Source organism: Galeopterus variegatus, unplaced genomic scaffold, assembly GCF_000696425.1.
Source record: "Galeopterus variegatus unplaced genomic scaffold, G_variegatus-3.0.2 Scaffold820, whole genome shotgun sequence".
NCBI lineage: Eukaryota > Metazoa > Chordata > Mammalia > Dermoptera > Cynocephalidae > Galeopterus > Galeopterus variegatus.
The window spans coordinates 404261-416150 of record NW_007726931.1 but is presented as its reverse complement, the minus strand read 5'-3'; positions in this window follow the sequence as shown (position 1 = coordinate 416150).

The following is an 11890-nucleotide window of genomic DNA, read 5'->3' as shown; positions in this document are numbered from 1 at the left end:
ATTCACTCTGTGCTTTGTCCCACTCTCACAGCATGGGATTTGGGATTCCTCTCAAGCACAGGCTGGCTTGAATTCTGCCCTGGTTTGGTATTTCACAGGGAGCGATGGATATGCTGGAGACTGTGGGCTCTGTGGAGAACCCTGGGTTCCCTCCTAGTTGCCACATCTGCTGTCCCCAAGAGCCCGTCTTCTCTGTAACCTGACCAGACCTCCCTTCCCTGGCCGGGCAGGCCTCAGCACATGACTCTCCTCTTCCTACATCCTGTCCCTTGGAGCATCTATCTCCCAAATGGCTCCATCCTCCCAACTCCCGAGAGCACGTCTGGTCTCCCCTCTCCTGCAGGCTGCTGGATTTCCTTCTGGGGGTCCGCGTGAGGCCCCAACTTGGCAGATCCAGGTGCGCCCTCCTCCCCAGCCCCCAGCTCCTCTTCCCCTCCTGGTGTCCATGAGGGTCGTCTGTGCATCCTGCCTCTCTGCAGGCCACACTGGCTGTGGCGTCCTGTTCATTCATTCCTTGCCGTGTCTTTCTTTCTATCTTTCTTTCTTTTTTTATTGAAACATAATTGATTATACATGTCTGTGAGATACAGTATTTAATACCAATACGTGTGTGCAATATGATTCTCAAATCAGGATAATTAGTATGTTCAGCATTACACAATGTCATCATATTTTGTGGCCCTTCACCAATTTCTCGCTAAACTCCCCTCCGCCTTCCCCCTTCCCACCTCTGGCGACCTTAGTTCCATTCTTTCCTTTTGAAAGTTCAACCAATTATTGTGATTGTTGTATCTTTCTTTCTTTTATAAAATTTATTTGTTTATTTTTTTGCTCTCAATTATGAGCGAGGGCATGAGATATTTCTCTTTCTGTGCCTGGCTTATTTCACTTAACTTTCTCTAAGTTCACCCATGTTGCCACAAATAGCAAAATTTCATTCTTCTTATGGCTACGTAGTATTTCATTGTGTATATATACCATGTTTTCTTTATCCAGTTGTCCATCGATGAACATTTAGGCTGGTTCCAACTCTTGGCTATTGTAAATAGACCTGTGATAAACATGGGAGTGCAGGTGTCCCTTTGACATGATGATTTCAATTCCTTTAGGTATATACCCAGCAGTGGGATTGCTGGACCATATGGCAGTTCTTTCTGTAGTTGTTCGAGGAACCTCCATACTGTTTTCCACAGTGGCTGCACTAACTTACAGTCCCACCAACACTGGAGGAGGGTTCCCCTTTCTCTGCATCCTCGCCAGCATTTGTTATTCTCCATCTTTTGATAATGGCCAGTCTAACTGGCATGAGATGATATCTCAATGTAGTTTTGATTTGCATTTCTCTGATGCTTAGTGATGTTGAGCATTTTTTCATGTGTCTGTTGGCCATTTGTATGTCTTCCTTTGAGAAATGTCTATTCAGCTCCTTTGCCCATTTTTTAATTGGGTTACTTGGTTTTTTTTTTTTTTTACTGTTAAGTTGTTTGAGTCCTTTGTATATTCTGGATATCAATCTCTTTTTGGATGCACAGTTTGCAAATATATTCTCCCATTCTTTAGGTTGTCTTTTCACTCTGTTGTTTCTTTTGCTGTGCAGAAGCTTTTTAGTTTGATATAATCCCATTTGTTTATTTTCTCTCTTGTTTTCTGTGCTTTCAGGGTTTTCTTCATAAAGTCATTGCCCAGTCCTACTTCTTGAAGTGTTTCCCCTATGCTTTCTTTTAGGAGTTTCATAGTTTCAGGTCTTATATTTAAATCTGTATTCCAGTTTGAGTTGATTTTGGTATATGGTCAGAGGTATGGGTCTAGTTTCATTCTTCTGCATGTGGATGTCCAGTTTTCCCAGCACCATTTATTGAAGATGCAGTCTTTTCCCCGATGTATGTTCTTGTTTCCTTTGTCAATGATCATCGAGCTGTTTGTACGAGAGTTGATTTCTGGGTTCTCTACTCTGTCCCACTGGTCCGAGCATCTATTTCTCTGCCAGTACCATGCTGCTTTGGTTATTCTAGCTTACAATACAATTTGAAGTCAAGTGGTGTTATGCCTCAGCTTTATTTTTGTTTGTTCAGGATTGTTTTGGTTATTCAGGGTTTTTTGTTGTTCCACATGAACGTTAGGATTTTTTTTCTATTTCTGTGAAGAATGTCATTGGTATTTTGATGAGGATTGTATTGAATCTGTAGATTGCTTTGGGTAATATAGACATTTTCACAGTGTTAATTCTTCCAGTCCAAGGGTATGGAATATCTTTCCATCTTTTTGTGTCCTCTTTAATTTCTTACAGTAGTATTTGTAGTTCTCATTGTAGAGAAATTTCACCTCCTTGGTTAAAATTATTCCTAAGTATTTTATTATTTTGATGACTATTGTAGATGAGCTTGATTTCTTGATTTTTTTTTTCCTGCTGGATTGTTATTGGATTATAAAAATGCTACTGATTTTTGTGTGTTGATTTTGTACCCTGCAACTTTACTGAAATTGTTTATTAGCTCTAAAAGTTTTTTTTTGTAGCATCTTTAGGTTTTTCTGTATATAAGATCATGTCATCTGCAAACAGGGATGGTTTGACTTTGTTTTTTCTAATATGGATGCTCTTTATTTCTTTCTCTTGTCTGATAGCTCTGGCTAGTACTTTGAATGCTATGTTATATATGAGTAGTGAGAGTGGGCATCCTTGTCTAGTTCCTGTTCTTGTTCCTGTTCTGAAAGCTTTTCCCGATTCAGGATGATACAGGGAGTGGGTTTGTCATATATGGCTTTTATTGTGTTGAGATACTTTTCCTCTATACCTAATATGCTGAGAGTCTTTATCATGAAGGGATGTTGAATTTTGTCAAATGCTTTTTCTGCAACTATTAGATAATTATATGGTTTTGCCCTTGATTTTGTTGATATGGCATACATTTATTGACTTACATATGTTGAACCATCCTTGTATCCCTGGATGAATCTCACTTAATCATGGTGTATAACTTTTTTGATGTGTTGCTGTATTCTGATTGCTAATATTTTGTTAAAGATTTTTGCATCTATGTTCATCAGAGATATTGGCCTGTAGTTTTCTTTTGTTGTTGTTAGTTCTTTGAGGTGTAGTGATAGGTTGTTTATTTGAAATTTTTCTAATATTTTGATGTAGTCATTTATTGCAATAAACTTCCCTCTTATTACTGCTTTTGCTGTATGCCACAGGTTTTGGTGTGATGTGTTTTTATTTTCAGTGGTTTAAATAAACTTTTTAATTTCCTGTTTAATTTCTTCTTGGACCCACAGGTAATTCAGGAGCATGTTGTTTAATTTCCATAAATTTGTATAGTTTCCAGAGTTTTGCTTGTTATTGATTTCTAGTTTTAATCCACTGTGGTCTGAAAGATACTTGAAATGATTTCAATTTTTAAGAATTTGTTGAGACTTGATTTGCGACCTACCGTGTGGTCTATCTTGCAGAATGTTCTATGTGCTGTTGAGAAGAATGTATATTCTGTAGTTGTGGGATGAAATATTCTGTAGATATCTGCCAGGTCCAATTGGTTTAAAGTGTAGTTTAAATCTAGTGTTTATCTGTTGATTTGTTGCCTAGGTGGTCTGTCCAATGATGAGAGAGGGGTATTCAGGTTCTTAACTATTATTGTACAGGGATCTATTTCTTTGTGTAGGTGTAATAGTGTTTGCTTTATATATCTGGGTGCTCTGGTCTTGGGTACATATATATTTATGACTGTTATGTCTTCTTTCTGCATTGGTCCTTTTATCATTATATAGTAGCCTTCTTTGTTTCTTTTTATGGTTTTTGGTTTAATGTCTATTTTACCTGATATAAGAATAGCTATTCCTGCTCCTTTTTAGTTTCCATCTGCATGGTGTATCTTTTTCAATCCCTTCACTATTAGTCTGTGTGTGTCTTTATAGGTGAGGTGAGTCTCTTGTAGACAGCATGTGATTGAATCTAGCTATTTAATCCAATCAGTCTGTATCTTTTGAGAGGGGAGTTCAATCCTTTTACATTTAGGGTTGTTATTAAAAGATATTGTGTTACTCCTGGCATTTTATCAATTTTTGTTTGGATATTTTAAATATCTTTTGTTCCTTTCTTTCCCTTTTATTGTTTGTCTTCAATGTTTGTTGGTTTTTTGAGGTGACAATATTATTTTTTTTCTCTTTCTTGTTTGCATTTTTGTTCTATCATAGGTTTTGTTTTTTTTGTGTGTATTCATGGTAGTGATTATTGTTTTCTGGATTGCAAATGCAAGACTCCCTTGAGGATTTCTTGCAGGGCTGGTTATGTGGTAGTGAACTCCCCAAGTTTTTGTTTGTTTGGGAAATATACTATTTATCCCTCATTTCTGAAGGATAACTTTGCTAGGTATAGTATTCTTGGCTGGCAGCTTCCTTCTTTTAGTATTTTAATATATAATCCCATTATCTTCTGCCCTGTAGAGTTTCTGTGGAGCAGTCTACTGTTAGTCTGATGGAGATTCTCATGTAGATGACTTGATGCTTTTTTCTCTTGCCATTTTTAAGATTCTCTCCTTGTCTTTGAGCTTTGCCAGTTTCACTAAAATGACTCTTGGAGAGGATAATTTTGGATTGAATCTGTTTGGGGATCTTTGAGCTGCCTGGATCTGAAGGTCTTTGTTTCTTCCTATACCTGGGAAGTTTTCTGTTATTATTTCATTGAATAGGTTTTCAATTCCTCTTCCTTTCTCCTCTCCTTCTAGAACACCCATGATTCAAATGTTTGTGCACTTAATGTTGTCTAACTTTCTTAGATTTTCTTAATTTTTTTAAATTCTTTTTTTTTGTCCACCTGGGTTATTTCAAAAAGGATGTCTTCAAGATTAGAAATGAAATTCTTTTGCTTACTCTAACATGCTGCTTAAGCTCTTGTTTTTTTTTCTTTTAATTTTATTTTGATGGATGAATCTGTCAGTTCCACGAGTTCTGCTACATTTTTTTTTAAGGTATTCATCTCTTTGTAAATTTTCTCCTTCATATCCTGGATACTTTACTCATTTCATTTTGCTGTCCGAGTCTTCTTGTATCTCATTGAGTTTCCTTAAGATTGTTGCTCAGAATTCCTTTTATGGGAAACTGAGGCCCAAAGAGGCTAAGGGACTTTCTCAAATCACCCAGCTCATGAGTGGTAGAGCCCAGGTTTGACACCAGGCAGACTGATGTCCTTGGATGGCCATGTGTGTTTTTTTGTCCCCTCCCACTTCAGCCAAGCCCCACAGTTCGTCCTACCATGGTGGCACTTTCCGTCTGTTCACCCCTTCTCCTCTGTCCAGCACTGTCCCCACCCACACCCCATCCTGGTCATCATGCCTCACCTTATCCCATGAGTATTCTTCTCCTAAGAATTTTCATGAAGAAGGTGGTGAGCTTATGAAGGCAGGGCCCTTACATGTGTTTATTTATGAATTTTGTTCACAAGTTTTCACCATACCAATTTTACTGCCTTATATATACAATGATAGCTCAATATATGTGGATTATTAGTGGAAAATTTGCTTCATGCTGACTATGCAAAAGGAGGAAGTGAGGTTATAGTTACACATGCAAAATGAAGTACAAAATTAAGGCAATTATATAGATAATACGAAAAATAAAATAGCACTTTTTAGGGTCTCCATTACATGGATTTATCTGATGGGAGTTAGAAAAAAAATAAAAAGTAATTACCCAAGCAATGGCCAGAGTGCTCCACTTCACTTCGAGTGACTAAGAGAGGCCTGAATCAGAGCTTTGTGTTCTGGACTTGGCTTGGAGGCCAACTCATTGTTGAATTCTGGGAAAACCAGGTGACTTTCCTGTGCTCTAGTTTTTCTCTCTGTAACTGAACTGGGCCAAGTTCTTAGTAGAGCTGGTTCATGTTGCATAATCAACTTCCTGTTATTGGTCTGTCTTATTCTCTAATTGTCTTAACTCCACATTTTAGTATTCATTTTATAACATGTGCTCTCTGATTAGTTCTTAGGAGCTTTGTTTCTTTGATGAGGTTATAAACTCTGTGATGCCGACATCCATCTCCTGCTGTCTCGGCTGACCCATGCTCTCCTCGAACCCAGGAGTGGAGCTTTCAGAACTAAAATAAACATGGTTTGATGGGTGGGAGGGCAAAGTCACACAGACCATGGTTTCCTGAAGTAGTGGTTCTCATTTGGTGACTCGTTACTGTCCCCTGCAGAACTTCTGGTGTACTGGGTCTAGGTTTGGCCCCTGCATCAGTGTTTTACTAAAAAAGCCTCAGGTGATTCCACTGGGGGCCAAGAGCCACTATGGTGGTTACAATTACACCTCTGTCATGGCTCTGGGCACCCGGCTCCTCCATCTCACCTGCTTAACAGCGGCTCACCTTCCGTGATCATGCAGCTGATGGAGCCTCACTGCAATGCCCTCTTAGTGGCCCAGGGGCTTGGCCATGCCACAGAAGAAGTCATATGGTGACAGACTACTTCTGCTACTTTTAATAATGTACTTCTTTGGGCTGGTTCATGTTATAAAGAAAAGAGTTACAGGAAAGCTCCAGCATATATTGACATTAAGTGTTAAAGCCTAAAACAAGAGGATCAACTTTAGAGAAGATTCCTTTTTTAAGCAGTGATCCATTGAACAACCAGTCTGTGAGATACTGGGAGGTTGAAAGGAAACCGCAGAGCATCAATTGCAGGCTGACTGGCTAGCACATGCTGACAATGTGCTATTTTGAATGTGATACTGGTCTTGGATATGCTATCAAAATACAGTGATGGCCCTCATCCAGTACTAGCACTTCCATTTAGTTATTAAGCTGAAGCTCTGAGATCTTTCAAGGCTTGAAATGAGGCAAAAATTTGCAAGGTTTGAAATTCTGTTCAGACTTCCCATGCTGGCCAGCCCTGTTGGAAGCCTCAAATGTCAAAGCCTTATGAATCAGCATTCAGAGAGGGAATCAGTGTCCCTAAATTCGGAGATTGACTCAGCCATCAGTGAGATTCAGCAGTCCTTCCTGAAGCTTTGGGTGACCTTTCGGTTTCATTCAAGCTCAAATACCAAAGGCAAAGTGAAAGTGGATGGAACTGTGAACTCTTAAGTGAAGATTGCACAATTGGGATTCTGAGCTCAGTTCATCTGCTGCAGAACTGAACTAATCTTGTTTGCCTCTAGTCTTTCCTTTCCCATGAATGAGGAATGGAGTGAGGAGTGGAGGTGCAAGCAGCCAGAGGAGGGGCAGGGGAGAGCTTCCCTTGATTGTGCGTGGCACAGAACGTAGGAGGTGCTCTCCAGACCTTGTCAGAGCCCACCCCGGCAGCAATTCAGGCCAGTGCTCCCCGGCCCACCTCAGTGTGCCCTCCAACACGTCCCTGTGATTTCCAAATGAGACTTTGAGTGAGGTTCAGCTGACACTAAGTGCTTTCTGCTTTTGGCACAATTATGTATTTCTGAATAACTCTCAAAGCATCCTTTGAATGTGAAAATGGGCTAGATCAAAACGTCAAAGTGTACCTTCATTTCAATTATTTTTAATGCATCTTTGGTTTCTGACATTAAGAGAAAATGTGAATTTAGCTGTGTACTGTCTCTAGTCAGTGAGTTGTTTATTCAGGCGATAGATACTCATAAACACACAGAAACAATAGAGGCACGTAAAATATTAATGCTGTATCATATTAAAGTGTGNACATGGATTTATCTGATGGGAGTTAGAAAAAAAATAAAAAGTAATTACCCAAGCAATGGCCAGAGTGCTCCACTTCACTTCGAGTGACTAAGAGAGGCCTGAATCAGAGCTTTGTGTTCTGGACTTGGCTTGGAGGCCAACTCATTGTTGAATTCTGGGAAAACCAGGTGACTTTCCTGTGCTCTAGTTTTTCTCTCTGTAACTGAACTGGGCCAAGTTCTTAGTAGAGCTGGTTCATGTTGCATAATCAACTTCCTGTTATTGGTCTGTCTTATTCTCTAATTGTCTTAACTCCACATTTTAGTATTCATTTTATAACATGTGCTCTCTGATTAGTTCTTAGGAGCTTTGTTTCTTTGATGAGGTTATAAACTCTGTGATGCCGACATCCATCTCCTGCTGTCTCGGCTGACCCATGCTCTCCTCGAACCCAGGAGTGGAGCTTTCAGAACTAAAATAAACATGGTTTGATGGGTGGGAGGGCAAAGTCACACAGACCATGGTTTCCTGAAGTAGTGGTTCTCATTTGGTGACTCGTTATTGTCCCCTGCAGAACTTCTGGTGTACTGGGTCTAGGTTTGGCCCCTGCATCAGTGTTTTACTAAAAAAGCCTCAGGTGATTCCACTGGGGGCCAAGATCCACTATGGTGGTTACAATTACACCTCTGTCATGGCTCTGGGCACCCGGCTCCTCCATCTCACCTGCTTAACAGCGGCTCACCTTCCATGATCATGCAGCTGATGGAGCCTCACTGCAATGCCCCCTTAGTGTCCCAGGGGCTTGGCCATGCCACAGAAGAAGTCATATGGTGACAGACTACTTCTGCTACTTTTAATAATATACTTCTTTGGGCTGTTCTGTCATGGCTCTGGGCACCCGGCTCCTCCATCTCACCTGCTTAACAGCGGCTCACCTTCCGTGATCATGCAGCTGATGGAGCCTCACTGCAATGCCCTCTTAGTGGCCCAGGGGCTTGGCCATGCCACAGAAGAAGTCATATGGTGACAGACTACTTCTGCTACTTTTAATAATGTACTTCTTTGGGCTGGTTCATGTTATAAAGAAAAGAGTTACAGGAAAGCTCCAGCATATATTGACATTAAGTGTTAAAGCCTAAAACAAGAGGATCAACTTTAGAGAAGATTCCTTTTTTAAGCAGTGATCCATTGAACAACCAGTCTGTGAGATACTGGGAGGTTGAAAGGAAACCGCAGAGCATCAATTGCAGGCTGACTGGCTAGCACATGCTGACAATGTGCTATTTTGAATGTGATACTGGTCTTGGATATGCTATCAAAATACAGTGATGGCCCTCATCCAGTACTAGCACTTCCATTTAGTTATTAAGCTGAAGCTCTGAGATCTTTCAAGGCTTGAAATGAGGCAAAAATTTGCAAGGTTTGAAATTCTGTTCAGACTTCCCATGCTGGCCAGCCCTGTTGGAAGCCTCAAATGTCAAAGCCTTATGAATCAGCATTCAGAGAGGGAATCAGTGTCCCTAAATTCGGAGATTGACTCAGCCATCAGTGAGATTCAGCAGTCCTTCCTGAAGCTTTGGGTGACCTTTCGGTTTCATTCAAGCTCAAATACCAAAGGCAAAGTGAAAGTGGATGGAACTGTGAACTCGTAAGTGAAGATTGCACAATTGGGATTCTGAGCTCAGTTCATCTGCTGCAGAACTGAACTAATCTTGTTTGCCTCTAGTCTTTCCTTTCCCATGAATGAGGAATGGAGTGAGGAGTGGAGGTGCAAGCAGCCAGAGGAGGGGCAGGGGAGAGCTTCCCTTGATTGTGCGTGGCACAGAACGTAGGAGGTGCTCTCCAGACCTTGTCAGAGCCCACCCCGGCAGCAATTCAGGCCAGCGCTCCCCGGCCCACCTCAGTGTGCCCTCCAACACGTCCCTGTGATTTCCAAATGAGACTTTGAGTGAGGTTCAGCTGACACTAAGTGCTTTCTGCTTTTGGCACAATTATGTATTTCTGAATAACTCTCAAAGCATCCTTTGAATGTGAAAATGGGCTAGATCAAAACGTCAAAGTGTACCTTCATTTCAATTATTTTTAATGCATCTGTGGTTTCTGACATTAAGAGAAAATGTGAATTTAGCTGTGTACTGTCTCTAGTCAGTGAGTTGTTTATTCAGGCGATAGATACTCATAAACACACAGAAACAATAGAGGCACGTAAAATATTAATGCTGTATCATATTAAAGTGTGATAAGCAGCAGCAAACATGTGTTAAACTGTCAGGAGCTTTGCGGGATTGTAAACTGTACATTGGGGCTGGAGTCTTCATTATCGCCTGGACTAAAAGCCTCGCTGATGCTATTACCCTTTTTCAGCCCTATTTCAAACATTTTAGCTGTGGTGCATTAGTGTCAAGATGTTTTCCTCAAGGTTTTTGGGAATGAATGATTTCTTCTGCTTTTTATTGGTAAATACCTTTGTTGTTGTTTTTTAATTACAGATAAACTATGTGCTCACCATAAAGAATTTAAATGCTATAGAAATGAGTAAAAAAATAATTTCCATAGGCTTACCCCATGTTTATAATTTAACATTTATTTATCCCGAATGAATATAAATATATTCAAGCATGAATATTTATTATTACCTTTAATTTAATTTTTTTTCTGATGTGTGTGCGTCTGGCTGAATCTGAATACCTTTAATTGTCATATCATATGAAGGATATTATTTTGTATCTCTTACTTTTTTCACTTAACAATGTATATTTAGCAACTTTCCATGATTTATTTATTTATTTATTTTTTAGAAAAGCTATATTACAAAGAAAGACAAATTAAAAATACATTATGGTATACCTACTTATTGGCAGCCACTAAAAATGCTAATTATAAAAATTATATAATGACATGGAAACTATGATAGTCAATGAATGAAACATGATATAAAATTATTTGTAAACCAAATATCTAGTTAGACTTTTCAAACAAAATGTATTCTTCTTCTTGTGTAAGGGGGCTTAATTTTGATTAAAAAAAAAAGGAAAGAAAAAGAAAAAGAACTGCTTTGTTGGAAAAGACTTCCTTGGCCATCTTCAAAGTGGGCCACTCATGCGGATTTTATTTCCTTGAGCTCCGTAGGCTTGTTCCCCACCAGCCCCACTCAGGTAAATAGCCAGGATGAGATGATCACTTAATGGATTTAATCCTTTGTAATCCCATTTTTATTTTTAAGCTGTTTAGAATCTCTTGGGGGAAACTAGTTTTAACTCCAAAACCACTTTCTTTTCGAGTAAATGTGAGTTAAATAATTTGAAGGAATAAAATATTTGACAATTAACAGATTGAGTATAAAGGATTTAAAAACTTATTGGGAATGTTAAATTCCAAATGCAAATAATGGGATTCTTCTTTGAATGCAAGGAGTGTAAAAATTGTGTTTTATCCTCCATGAAATAGCTGGTGTTCCTGTTTGTATTCTAAAATGAAGTCTTGATTTCCACCTTCCCACCCCTCCTTGCTACAGCCCAGATCAGTAAATCAAACCACTATCTGTATAGTTGCATAAGCCCCAAATCTAGAAGGTATTCTTGGGGTAGTCAGCTTCTGTCACAACAACAACTAGTCCTGAAATCTCTGTGGCTTATAACTACAGATGTTTACTCCATGCGCGTGCATCGGAGGTTGGCTGTGTCTTTCTGGGCTGCACTGCTCCTGGCTGGACTCATTTGGGCTCCATGTCTTCTCCCCCGGACCTGGGCTGGTAGAGAAGTTACTCCCCGGGGCATGCTGTCCTCATGGTGCAGGGTAGAATCTCAGGAAGCACAGCAGGAACAAGCGATGCCTTTTAAAGCCTCTTCTTGCATCTGACACACTGTCATGTACATTCTACTGGTTGGAGAAAGTCACAGGGCCAGGGCCAAATTGTACCGGGAGTGACATGTACCCTCCTTGAGGGCAGCTGTGCTCAGGGTGGGATGGGATAACTGGGAATAAATGACTCAGTCTACCACAGCCCTGGCCCAGTTCATCAAGTCCTATGGTGTGTCTCTCCAAAACATGCCCCAAACCTGCCCTCTTCCTTACACCTGCACCTGGCCTTCCTGGGACAGCCACCATCTGCTCTCTCTGGAGGAAACTACTGTATTCCCTCTACTTTTTCTCCTCACCTGGCTTCCCACAATCTGCTCTGTATGCAACCCCCAGGTGACCTACAAACAATACAGCAGCATGCAAAACAGGGCATGTTGTCTCTTGCTTAAT